General features: G+C 37.0%; 1 protein-coding gene across 1 annotated transcript in view; it reads left to right on the forward strand.

Annotated features, from left to right (window-relative positions):
- The window catches only part of LOC127199018 (serine/Arginine-related protein 53-like), a 162908-nt gene that overhangs the window by 88334 nt on the left and 61565 nt on the right, over window positions 1-13009 (forward strand). The gene's annotated exons all lie outside the window — the stretch shown is intronic.

The raw sequence follows: 13009 nt of genomic DNA on the forward strand, positions 1-13009 counted from the left end.
CAGTCTAAGGAGTCCGCTCCCAATCCCACTGTTAGGAGTCCCACAAAAAAGTCACACTACACAACCATAACATTATGCAAAGGACCTAGGTCAGACCCATGCAGGCTCTTTGATCTTCAGTTCAGTCTCTGGGAGCCCCTTTGAGCTCAGGTTACTTGAGTCTGCGGGGTTTCTTCTGGTGTCCTTGATCCCTCTGGCTCCCACGCACCTTCTCCCTCTTCTGCAGGATTCTCCAGTGTTTAACTGAAGATCTCTGAACTGGCTCCCATCTGTTGCTGGCTGAAGCCTCTCTGATGAGGCTAGAGTATAGCTAATTAAGAATCACTGACTCTTTTGAGGGAGGCAGGGGGCAGTTGTGTTTGGTTTGATCCTAGGTTTCTGGGCTATCCAGCCTCTGGTTCCAGGCCCTCCTAGCAATGGCAAAAGTGGCTCCCTTGTGTGGCATGGGTCTCAAGCAGGACCGGTCATTGCTTAATCCGCTGGATTCTATCCTGAGAACTGCAATCTTTACCTTGGATTAGTTAATAATCCAGATCCAAATGCATCAGAATTATTTCATACACTCAATCCTCTTGTCAGAATAAATTAAATTGGGCTTCAGTAAAAACAACACCTGGTTCTTTATATTTTAATAACACTTAAGCCATCCTTTTAAGTACTTTTGTGTTTACAGATGTACACAAATCCTACTGTGATAAAATGTATTTTAAATTCTGTGTTTAGAAATAAAATTTCGTAGAAGTGAGCCACAATGGCAGTAGTCTACAGTCCCATGTACTTGGAAAGCTGAGGTAGACAGATGCTTTTAGCCTTAAAGTTCAAGGAAAGCCTGGACAACAAAGGCTCTTGTCTCCGCTTAGTTAACTGATAATTTGAAATGAAGAAAAAGGAAAAATCTTATCTACGCTGGGCAGAGTTCTGTGCTTGAACAAGATTTCCATGCAATGCTCATATGTGCTGACATTGGCTATCTACTGTCCTAAATATTAGTCACCAAATTAACAAATTAAAATTTCAACCAAGAAACTAAAGGTTGTAAAAATGTAGACTGATTAATACTGAGCTACAAAACACGAAAGTGGTGTGCTTTGAAACAGAGTTTATGACATGCGCATCTAGTTTGGGAGACCATTCTCTCTGCCACAGGCTGAAAAAAGTAGTTACCACTGTGATCTTCATTTTATTAATTTCTTGATCCTGTTGTTGTATTACAATTTGATAAAGTAAGTTGCTTGTTTAAACTCCATAACATAGCATTAAAATTAAAGAGAAACTTTGAAAGAAAAATCTTTCCATTTTCCAATTAGAGGGATTTCTTGTTTGGGGTACTTATCTATAAAATATGTAGATTTAAATATCCTTTTATCATTAAAACTACTTAGTGGATGCTAAAAGTCTATGTGCTTTCATATATAGTTTTTTTAAATGAAGTACGTTGACTTGCTGGTAAAAGTTCTATAATACAAATGTTTTTAAATTTTGCTATATATTTCTTATTTATTGCTAACCTAAGAATATTCTAAATTGATTCTGTCCTTGCTCTACTACTGTTTTTATTCAGTTCTGTTTGGAGCTGAATTAAATTGCAAAGATTATGACTGACTTTTTCAAGGAATACTAAACTTTCTTTCCTTGTTTCTATTATCATAAATGGCCACTGCTATAGTTTAATTCACCTATTGTGTGAAAGAATGGGACATGTATTCTGAAAATAAGCTAGGTAAGACTATGTGTTGCTCCACTTGAGTGTTCACCCTGGAGATTTTGCAAACTCAATGCCCATTCCGTGTGTGTATGTATGTATGTATGTGTGTGGGTGTATATGTGTGTGTATATATATATAATTTATTATGATGTATACAGTGTTCTGCTGCATGTACACCTGCAGGCCAGAAGAGGGCATCAGATCACATTATAGATGGTTGCGAGCCAGGGAATTAAACTCAGGACCTTTAGAAAAGTAGGCGGCACACTTAACCTCTGAGCCATGTCTCCAGTGTGTCTAGTTCTTACACAACTACAGGAATTGGAACCTCAAATCATTCCAAGCCAACTCACACCTCCAGGATAGTAGTTTCTGTCATCTAACAAGGGTGTATTACTTTTGTTGTTGTTTATTTTTTTGTTTTTGTAGTGTTCTTGATCATAACAGGCATTCCAGGTGGTAGAGTTATGGTACAATTCCTCTATCACAGTGTAATGTATAAAATATGGTGTATAGAGCCAGGCGTGGTGGCACACGCCTTTAATCCCAGCACGCGGGAGGCAGAGGCAGACGGATCGATGTGAGTTCGAGGCCAGCCTGGTCTACAAAGTGAGTCCAGGATGGCCAAGGCTACACAGAGAAACCCTGTCTTGAAAAAAAAAACAAACAAAAAAATATGGTGTATAAAAAGTGCACTAAAACATATGTTTAATAGGATTAAATCAGAGCAGGCTAGAAGCTCTGCTGGGGAAAATTTGTGCCCTTGCCATGGACATCTGTAATTTTTCGGAAGTGTTAGCATTTTGAAAATAGATATGTATGTTACCACACCGAAAATCTGCCTTTGTTCTCAGACTTAAAAGATGAATTTATCAGGTTAAGGCAACAAAGTTTATAGTAGCTCTTAAATACTGAACATTCTATATTTCTATAAAAAGTAGTCATCTTTAAAATATTAATTCATTAATAGCATATTTCCTTTCATATTTATTTTTTATTTTTATTTGTGATAAAATTAGATTTATCATTTTGTGAAGTTTTATTAAAAACATGAGGATAAAAATAGCAGAAGACATGCTTATGATGACTGATTCACTGATTAAGTAGAAAGCCTTAAGCACATCATTACTCACTCTGAAATTTGTTGAGCTCCATACAAAAATCACTATATCTCAGGACTGACTGACACCCAGTAGGCCGGATTGTGTTTGTTTTCCTTTTAGATATTGAAACTATGAAAACAAATTATGTAAATAAAATTATCTTTTTTTTAAAGGAACAACCTTGGTGATAGGAAGAAGATAAATTACAGGAGAACATACGCTGCATATCCGCCTGGCAGCGTGGCTCAGCAGGTGAAGCACTTGTTGCGCACCCTGGTGCCCCCCCCCCATGCAGCCTCAGAACCCAGTGACGGTAGAAGAAGGGGAGAATCAACTCAAAGTTGTCCTCTGGCCACATGTGTTGCCGTGGCATAGACATGCACTCATGCCATGCATGTGCATAAACATATTTAAATTTTTTATCTCACTCTTGCTTTCTGAAATAATTATATTACTGTTTCTGAGTTTTATTCCTCATTTTTAAAAGACAGCTTACCTTTAATTACTTTTTATTGTGTATTGATAGGGTGCTTAGAGTTACTAAAAAGAATAAGCATTATAAGTCACTCCTTAGAGTCTTAACGTATGAATCCTTTCAAAGGTTGTAATTCCATAGCTCCAATTCCAGTTTTCTCAAGTGCTGAACCATGGTTCTTGGAGTGAGTCTCTAACGATGGCTGGTGACTCCGGACCAACAGCAAGGTGATGGATTTCCATAAGCAAAAAAACACAGAATGAAATTATTCTTATTTTGTATATCAGCCTTTTTTCAAAAAAAAATGTTAAAACTGCTTTTGCTAGAGTTAGTATCACAGTACTGTATCCATATTGTTATTATTAGATTATTTTTAATTCTTAAACTTGCTTTTAGATTTTGGTAGATGAGCAATTACATGGATATCTGTTTTTCTAATAGATGACAGAAAGCTTTCCTACAAAAGAGGAAGTAAAGAAGTACATGAAGCAAGTCTTTTTATTTATTTATTTACTTATTTATTTACTTATTTATTTGTTGTCTTTAAAAGCCTACTTCCAATTATAAGAATTAAGAAAAATCCAAAAAATATTACACAGGACAAAATAGTAAAACAAAAAAATGTTCTTTTTATAAAACACTACAACATATATAAAGGGAATTTGCCGTAAAAGCAACCATCTCAAATCAGTGAACATTATTTATACTGTATTCAGACATTTATATTTTTACATTGGTGCTTTTAAAATAATTATAAATCTTTAGTTTATTTTTATCATATCAACAAAGTCTCAATTTCAACTTAAAAGGTTTTTTATATATTTAACAAATTCATCCAGTATTTCCTTTTCTGTACTTGGAAGGAACTGATATTCCAACCATAGTTCAATGTTCTCTAAGCATGCAAAGCTAGTAGCCGTATACATATAAAACTGTAGTGGACTTGACATAGCTAGTGAGATTTTTAGACTGTCTGCTGATGCTTATGAGTTCCTCTGCCAATACACAGAAACTCTGGCAGGATGGAGGTGATTGCAGTCACCAGTCGTAACCTTTAATGTGAAGCTTGACAGAAAATGAGCAGCTAAGTGGTTCCCATCTCTACCTTTGCTGTTATCTCCTTCATAAGACGATAGCACACAACCACTGCCTGTATTTAGGCGTTTGCTTACTCACAGCCATCAACACCGGAGGAATCCTCAGCGACAGGAATTATGGAAGCACAGTAGTATAGCACTTCAGAATTGCACTGGCTAGAACCCCTGGTCACTTTAGCATTACATGAGCTATTGTGTTTTAGGCAAATGAGGATTTTTTTCACCAGACACAATTGCTCACAGGAGTTAGCACAATGCCTTTAGGAAAAGTGTAAGTATGGTTTAATATGCCATCATCAGTGTGTGAGATGAATAAGCTTGCACTAGTAATTCTTACAAAGGAAGCTGCTCCAGGTTTTCTGTGTGACTGTTTTAAAGTATACTTAGATAAGAGCTTCTGCATAATCATGCATAAAGCAACTAATTACTGTCTAATTTTGTTTACTATTTGCTTCCACACTAATAAAAAGAGTAACAATTCTGAAAAGAACACTAAACTAGAGTTTATAGGTTTTTTGTATGTTGGTCATTCTTACTTAGACAAATAATTTAACTTCCATGGACTCATGTGTTCAATAAAATGTACATAGTGATAACAGATGTGGAAATATATTCAGGGTTAGAATTCTTTAGGAATGACAGTTGTTAGTTTATGTCTTTCTTTTACATTGATGTTTTAAAACATACAACAGCATTTAAGCTGAATAAACATGAGCCATTCATAGTAGAAATGTTCTCAAATGTAGTTTGATGACTAATACAGTTGTACTGGCTAGTCTTATGTCGTCTTGACACAACCTATAGTCATCTGAGAGAAGAGAACCTCAATTGAGAAATGATCCACTGTGGGCTATTTTCTTAATTAGTGACTGATGGAGGAGGGCCCTCCATTGTCGGTGGTGTCATCCCTGGTCTGGTGGTCCTGGGTTCTATGAGAAAGCAGGCTGAGCAAGCCATGAGAATAAGGAAGTGAGCAGCTCCCCTTCATGGCCTCTGTATCAGCTCCTTACATTAGGCTTCTGCCCTGTTTTGAGCTTCTATCCTGACTTCCTTCAATGATGGACTATAATAGGCCAAATAAGCCCTTTCCTCCTTAGCTTGCTTATTGGTCTGTGTGGTTTCTTGCATCAATAGAAACCCTAATTAAAACACTAGTAATATCTATACATACGTGAAAGGATGGGATTGGTGACTGTGGGAATCTGTGGTGTCATGTTTACAAATTTTCCTTAATGTATAATTCCATCTTGAAATTTTGTTGTACAACCATATCTATGAAGTACACTATGGTCTTGGCCATAAGGTGTTAAAAATTAAACAAACTAACAGAAGGAAAAGTATATTTTACTAGATGTTTTTATTTATAGATCACTAAAAAATTGTTACTAAATTCCAAAATTTATTAGTGTCTCACAAAATTTCTTCACTATCTTGAGAGTCTTATTCTTTATGTACTATGTGAGTAGACTCTTAGACTTCATATGTCTGTGTAAATGAAGGTGATAGAATGAGCTTGAAAGAGGACATGGGGATCGGGGAAGGGAGCCCAGCCCTCCACAGTTTAGATAGCCAAGTAAACTAGTACTTTTCCATGTATGACTCTTGTTCTTTTTTGAATTTACATATTTATTTACATATTTCATTTTGTTTGTTAATTTGGATCATGCAATTTATTTTATTCTAGAAGATCTTTCTACATCAATACCTACTTTTTGATTTTCAGTGACTTGGAAATGTTTTGTACTCTCTTATAAATTATTTAGCCTCTTCCAAATATAGATTGTTCACTTCCTTTTGTTTTTTGTTGCAAACAAACATGTGGCCTTTATCAACATCATTAAATGTGTATGCACATTTCTGTAGAACAACATTACATTCTCCAGAAGAATTGCTGTATGAATGCCATGTGTATTTTAGTTTTGTCACATGAGACAATGAACCTCTAAAATCTATGGCACCAGTTTACAATCTGTGCCACCCAAGGAGAGATTATGATTGCTCTGTCATTAATTTTATATTTTAGCCTTTTCTAATTTTTAAAGATTTATTTTATGTGTATGCATGTTTTCCTGTTGTATGTGTTATGCTTTATGTGAACAACTAATATGCCAGGTTCATTCAGAATCCAGAAGAGAACATCAGATCCCGTGGATCTGGAATTACAGTTTTGGGCTATTAATTGGGTGTTGGGAACCAAACTTCAATCCTCTGATAACACCGCAATTGTTCTTAACCACTGAGCCATCTCTCTGGCGCATAGTCTTTTTATATTTTTAATGTGTTAAGAAAATACAATATTATTTTAATTGCATTTCATTGAGTGTGAGTAATTCCAAGCACATTTTTAAATTAACTTAATTCTTTGTCTGTAGAGGAACTTTAATCCAGTAACATGGCTGCTCTGGTAAGGCATCACATCCAAAGACCTTCTAGGTCCATATTATCTGTCTGGAATACAGACACACCCTCAATACATACCTTTAATCCTACCAATGAAAGTAAGATTAGTTTATAGAAACAGTCTTCATAGAAGCAGTTATATTTCAAAGTGATGTCTAATTGAAGGGCAAAGTGACAAATCAGAGAAAGCTTTGACAGAATGAGTCAGAGATAGGATACGCCCAACTCTCACAAGAACAGCACAGGAAAGAAAGCAGTGTAGGGAGAGAGAGTAGTGTGAGGAGAAGGTGTGTGGCAGTTTTACTGGGACAGTTTTGCAGAGACAGGTTTCAGAAAGAACAAGCCAGAGGATGAGAAGGAACCAAAAGATTTGAATAGATTGCCCGAGTTAGTTTGAGGCCAAGCAGAGCAATTCAGTCAAAAGCCAATAGAGAAGCAAGATTGAATCAGTCAGCTTGGAGAGTTTAGGCCAGAGAGCTGAGCTGAACCAGCCAGCCAGAGTTCAAAAGGGGCTAGAAAGAGTGAGCTTACTCAGCAGTAAGTCTCAGAGGCTGAAACATTCTATGCCTAGGTTAGCAGATGGAGGCTGGAAGCTGAAGCCTTCGTGGTCCAGCCTTACAAAAGATTAGATTGTATTGAGGTTAGAAGCTTCCAGGCCTAAGCCTAGTGGTACTTAGAACAGAGAAAGAATTGCTCTGAGCTCAGCCCAAGCCGTGCATTCTTACAGCTTGGGTACAGCTCACATCTCATCAACTCATATGAGGAAAGAAAAGCAACATTTACATCTGACAGCTTCATACTTGTGCATAATACATGGATTGTTTTCACACAGCGTCCTCTGTTATTTCCTTCTGCCTTCGGGAACCTCTCCCCACACTTTCACACATTCATGTAAATTCACTGAGTTTAGCCTTAGCAGTTTCTGTGACAATAGATATAAGACGCCCACTGAAGCACAGCAAGCTCACTAGCAGAAACAAAACTGAAGCAACCAAGCACATTTTTTAGTCTGTATTTTGCCTGTTTTTATTTCTTGAAAGTCTGGGCTTAACGTAAAACCTATCTAACTTGGAACCATTTCAAATGGAACTTTATTTTTTCTAAGTTTTCAGTTTCATTTTCTCTTTCTCTGGTTGTTCTCTCAAAATTATTGGTCTTCTCTAGATTTCCCAGCACAGAGCTCTATAGTGTATATTTATGCCATGTTTACAGTCTCTGTGCTCTTTTTTAAAAACACACATCTGTCTCTCTAGTTATATCACTTAACTCTTTTTCTCTCTACGCCCCCCCCCCCCGGTCCCCGATTAGATTTTCCAAAGATTCTTGATTTTCTTGATTCTTTAAATAATTTCTTTTGGTTATGTAGATTATATCTTTTAAAGTAATTTACTTACTCAATTTATTTAAGTCGGTATGGTTTCTAACAGGCAATCACTCATCTTCCTCCTAAAAGTTTATTTGGGAGGATTAAAACGTAGCTTTGGAAGGACCAAAGGCCAGGGTTACAGAGTTTCTGCCTGTATAACTCTCCACTGGATGTCAACATCCTCAGAGAAGACTACCTCCATGTTGCTGTCTTGAGTAATTTGAGGAGTTTGATTAGACAGCGGCCTAGCTTTTTTCTTCTTTGTTGACATTCTCCCATGCATTTTTATATGTTGAGACTTGATATTTCTTTGTATTCTAGAGGCTTCATACTTTTAAAACAAGTTGTTTAAATAAATCTAGCTTAATTTTTCTTCTTTCAAAAACTGACCATTTTTCATGCCTTTCAGACCATGTCTTTCTTATGAAGAACTCTTCTTAGAGCGTAAACACAAAGGTGCTGCTTCTGTGTTTCTGACACCATGGCCTTGAAAAGTGCATTCAATGACGCCATGCTTCAGCTTCGCATCTGCAAAATGAGGGTGCTGTACAGCAGGCACCTCATGGGTGCTCTGATAATTAAAACACATGCAGACACATAAACACAGGTGCACAGTAAGCATTCAGGAAATATCAAATTTAATCATGATGATAATTCTGTCTCTTATGTGTCTAAACTCTGTTCTTTCTATTACATTCAGTGAAATGTTCATAGTTAGTCTCTGTTTCACAGAACTCATTTTTTTTCAAATATGTGGTAATTTTAGGTTGTCTGTTCATCATTCTGTTTCACAGCCCCCATAATCCTGACATTTCACCTCATTATAACCTGTCTTCATTTTTTCCTGTCAGTGGCAAGATGTGTTGTTGATAAGGACAAACCAGTAGCTTATCATTCCTTTTAAGGGTCAGTAATAGCCAGCGCTTGCCTCACAGGCCCCAGCACCTCTGCACTCACTGTTCTTGCCTGTGGGCAAATACTGCCTGTATCCTTACACACATCCAGGGGAGGTACCATTGCTCAGCTGTTCCGGTCATGATTTCCATCTTGACATTTGCCCCAGGCCTGACTAGAGTGATTGGTATCCACTGACTAAAACCTCCCTACAACTTCTTCATAGTATTTTGAATATTATCAACTATGATGTCCTCATCATTTTTCTTTGTATCCATTTCCATCTGTTTTCCATTTTGTTATATTTTTAGAACTCCTCAACATTTCTGGTACATTCATGGTGGTATAGTATTAAAGATTTAACCACATATGCAAAAGAACTTCTAGATGAAGATTGTTAGGCTCTTGGAAAAAATTCTCTTTAGAAATATCATTGTAGCTCTTTATGGAAGTATGATATGAGTTGATACTCCATCGGTCTTTTCTAATCTTGATGTAATTTATTCTCTCCCACAATGTATATAAAATACTTCTTCAAATAATTTAAAATCTGACCTAAGCAAACAATTTTAATAAGCCATATTCATAATGTAATTTTGTAAGATCAATTGGGATGAGTATAAACTCTGATATTTGCTATCGGCAACACGTATTATTAATAAATAAAGCCCAGCTCCGTGTTACTTCTGCTGCTCCTCTGCTTCCTCTCTCTCTAGTAAAACAGCCTCAGATAACTTCTGTACAGAAAGACGTGTTTCGCAGGGAATAACATATCTCCATTGCATTTCAAATTATTGTTTATTCATTTGTTTTGGAACCATTTATTGAACACCTACCATGCCAGAAGGCTTGGGTCAGCTGCTGGGACAATGGGAAATTGGCAGTGCTGCCAAACAGCATGTTTATGTTTTGTGTTTGTATCACAGTGTGATGCAAGTCATGAAGCAAGTACTGTTCCTTGTAGAAACTCAGTAGCCCGAGTTTGGCTTCTTTCAGCCAGTAGTTGGGAAAAGAAAATGACGATTACACTCCCTTTCTGTCCTTGCTTTTAGATCTTTATGACTTTGGTGATGGAATGACATAACAAGAAGTCGGTCGACTTGAAGGTTATTGATCAGGGAAGGTTTCACAGAAGAGGATAGTATTTCAGTTACAATTTTCTTAGCAGAAAAACAAAATAGGTATCCCAGCAAGAACAAAGATATGGTATAACAAAAGGTCCCAGGAAGGCCAGGTTATGGATCCCTGATGAGGAGAGAGGAATGGTGACTACTGAGACTTAAAAGTTACCTTAATAGCCAACTCTGGGGGGCTTTAAATGGCATACTGAGGACTTTGGTTCAGTGTCTGTAGCAGTATTTATATATGCTATGTTTATATTCTTCTACATATGTATATGCTCTAACAGAGTTCCTTATAGGTATTTTTATTATACGATACCATGAATATCTGGGGGTTTTAGAAAAGGTACATTTGCTCAATAATTATTGAGTCTCTGTGTTCTCTAGAAACTACTTCCGGGACTAGAAAGCAGTGAATGCGTTCCTTGGCCTTGTGGTCATGTGGAAGGTACATTGGAAGGCAGGGGATTAGAAATGCAAAAATGAAATAGGAACATGAGGACAAAGATGATCTGAATGTGACTATTGCAAATGGAAATGGGTGAGGGGATTCCTGAGGCACTCTCCACAGAGCTTAGGAGCTGGTGCGCAGCGTGAGGACAAGAGCTGAAGGGAAATAGCGTAAGGCTTTCAACTGTAGAGACTAGATAGGTGGTTGTGGGGGGCGGGGGGCCAGGAGAGAGATATACTAAGGGAAGAGAACCCGGGAAACAATAAAGAGAAGATTGTGAGTTCAACCATGAGCACAATTGTGAAATATCTCAGAGGTAGTTCTAGTTTTCAGGAAAGGGGCCATGAATAGGAATATCTGTGAAAGGTTTACAGGTAACAATTTGATCTTTCCATGAAACAGAAATTTACCCAAAAATAAATCAAGGAAGTAGAAAATGAGAGAGCATGAGAGCACTTTGAAAAGATAGTCATTCATTTGCAAGCAGAGGAATAGAATCCATGGCCTCAAGAATAATTGCAACCACTTTACCACTGAGCTATATCCACAGCCAGTTTTGTAAAACACAGAGATGGTCACTAAGGCAGGCATTAGACTTGGGGAACACTGCAAATTGGGAGTAGGGCAACTGTGGAAAACAGAGAAGACAGTAACAACACTAAAAGAAAAGTAAGCACTGTTCAGAGTTTATGTATTTGTAGTGGAGGGTAGAGAAGAGAACATTTGATCCTTACGACTAAGGACACCCAGAGACTATGGAAAAGAACAGTCTTTAAGGCACAAGTGAATGGGTTACTTTATGAAACATGGCAAAAAAGTAGTAAACTTGACTGATGCAAAAGCTTAAAGGTAAATAGTAGAACTGAGGAAATATTAAGGCATTAGGGGTGTTGATTATTGGCATTTGTAATGCAGAAGCTATAATAAGTTTCAAGAACAGACATCAACTATGGCTTTATTGACTGAAGAGATGCTACTTACCTACAAGGATGCATGTTAATTTCTACATCATGAGGTCTGGGTACAGCCAGTAGCATAAGCATAATACACTGCTTTGTAGGAAACCCTTGAGCATAAATAGAAAATGGTCAGAAGAATGAGTAACTGTTAAAACAACAAAGATGGCATTTATGAACATGGAAGTGAAATGGTTGCCTTGGAGTCCAATTTCTTGGCCCTTGTGCATCTATAACTAAATGCCCTAGACTGTGTCATTTATAAAGAATATAAGTTTATTTAGCTCAAATATTTAGCTCAAAAGACCACATGTTATGAGACTTTCTTCTGGTGGGGATAGTCCAGAGTATTAAGGCTCTGCAGGACAGACATCAAAGGACAAAAGGTATACACGAGAGACGTGTAAACTGGCTTTAATGACAGGCTCATTCATGAGATATTTTATTAATTTGTAACTCGACTCAAGAAGACAGCACTCATGACTTATCTCTTAGAGGCCCAGTGATCCTACTTCTTAAAATTTCACAATGGGAATTAAAGCCAAAGTGGATTTTGTTGGAGTCATTCAAACCATGGCTTCCAGGTTGAATATTCAAGAAGCAAAACCGTGAGGGTACAGCCAGCCCTGGGGGATTGGGGAGCACCAAAGGATTCAAGGATGTGTGGATGATCAGATGAGAATGATAGTTTATAAGTAATTGATAGGCTTTGGAGTAGATGGTAGTGCGAAGTAAAGAAGATGGTGGTGATTCACGAGAGTAGCACTTACTACTTGTGTTCCTCAGTGTCAAATTTTGTGATACATCTTGTAGTGTTTAGTATCTTCATCTGTAAAATGGAATTTCTGCCTTTGGACAATACTGATTTTTCAGGTAAATTAAATTATACATAAAGGACTAGAGAAGTTTTGCTTCTTTCTACATTTAAATTATAATAGCATAAAACTATTTGGAGGCATGAGGGTCGGGGGAAGCATTTATTCCACACTCCCCTAATAATCAGAGAATCCTGATGGTTCTTTCTAAATAGATAGTCTCTTAAAGTAAATTCATTCACATTCCTTGTGGAGGACATAGTGATTACTGATAAAATTTTAAAATGCATACTTTTAAGATTATCTATGTTATTTCAACAAAATTCACAAGATTATTTTATTTACAGGCATACACAAATACTTGCGACGCTTGATTGACAGTATAAAGACAAACTGCATAAAATGTTTAACCACAGCACAAGAGCCATTTGCAGTTCTTAAAAAACATACAAACCAATATTCCAATGAATTGTCCACGTACAGCAACAAATCAGTAAGAAAGGACAAACCAGCATAGTCAAATAGATAAATCAGATTTAGGCAGGCTACTTTATTGAATTTAAATTGTGCCCGGTTGGCCCAAGAGTTATATATAAGCAATCCATCTTACGTTGTTAATGGAGGTT

The sequence above is a fragment of the Acomys russatus genome, chromosome 15 (assembly GCF_903995435.1).
Source record: "Acomys russatus chromosome 15, mAcoRus1.1, whole genome shotgun sequence".
NCBI classification, from domain to species: Eukaryota; Metazoa; Chordata; class Mammalia; order Rodentia; family Muridae; genus Acomys; species Acomys russatus.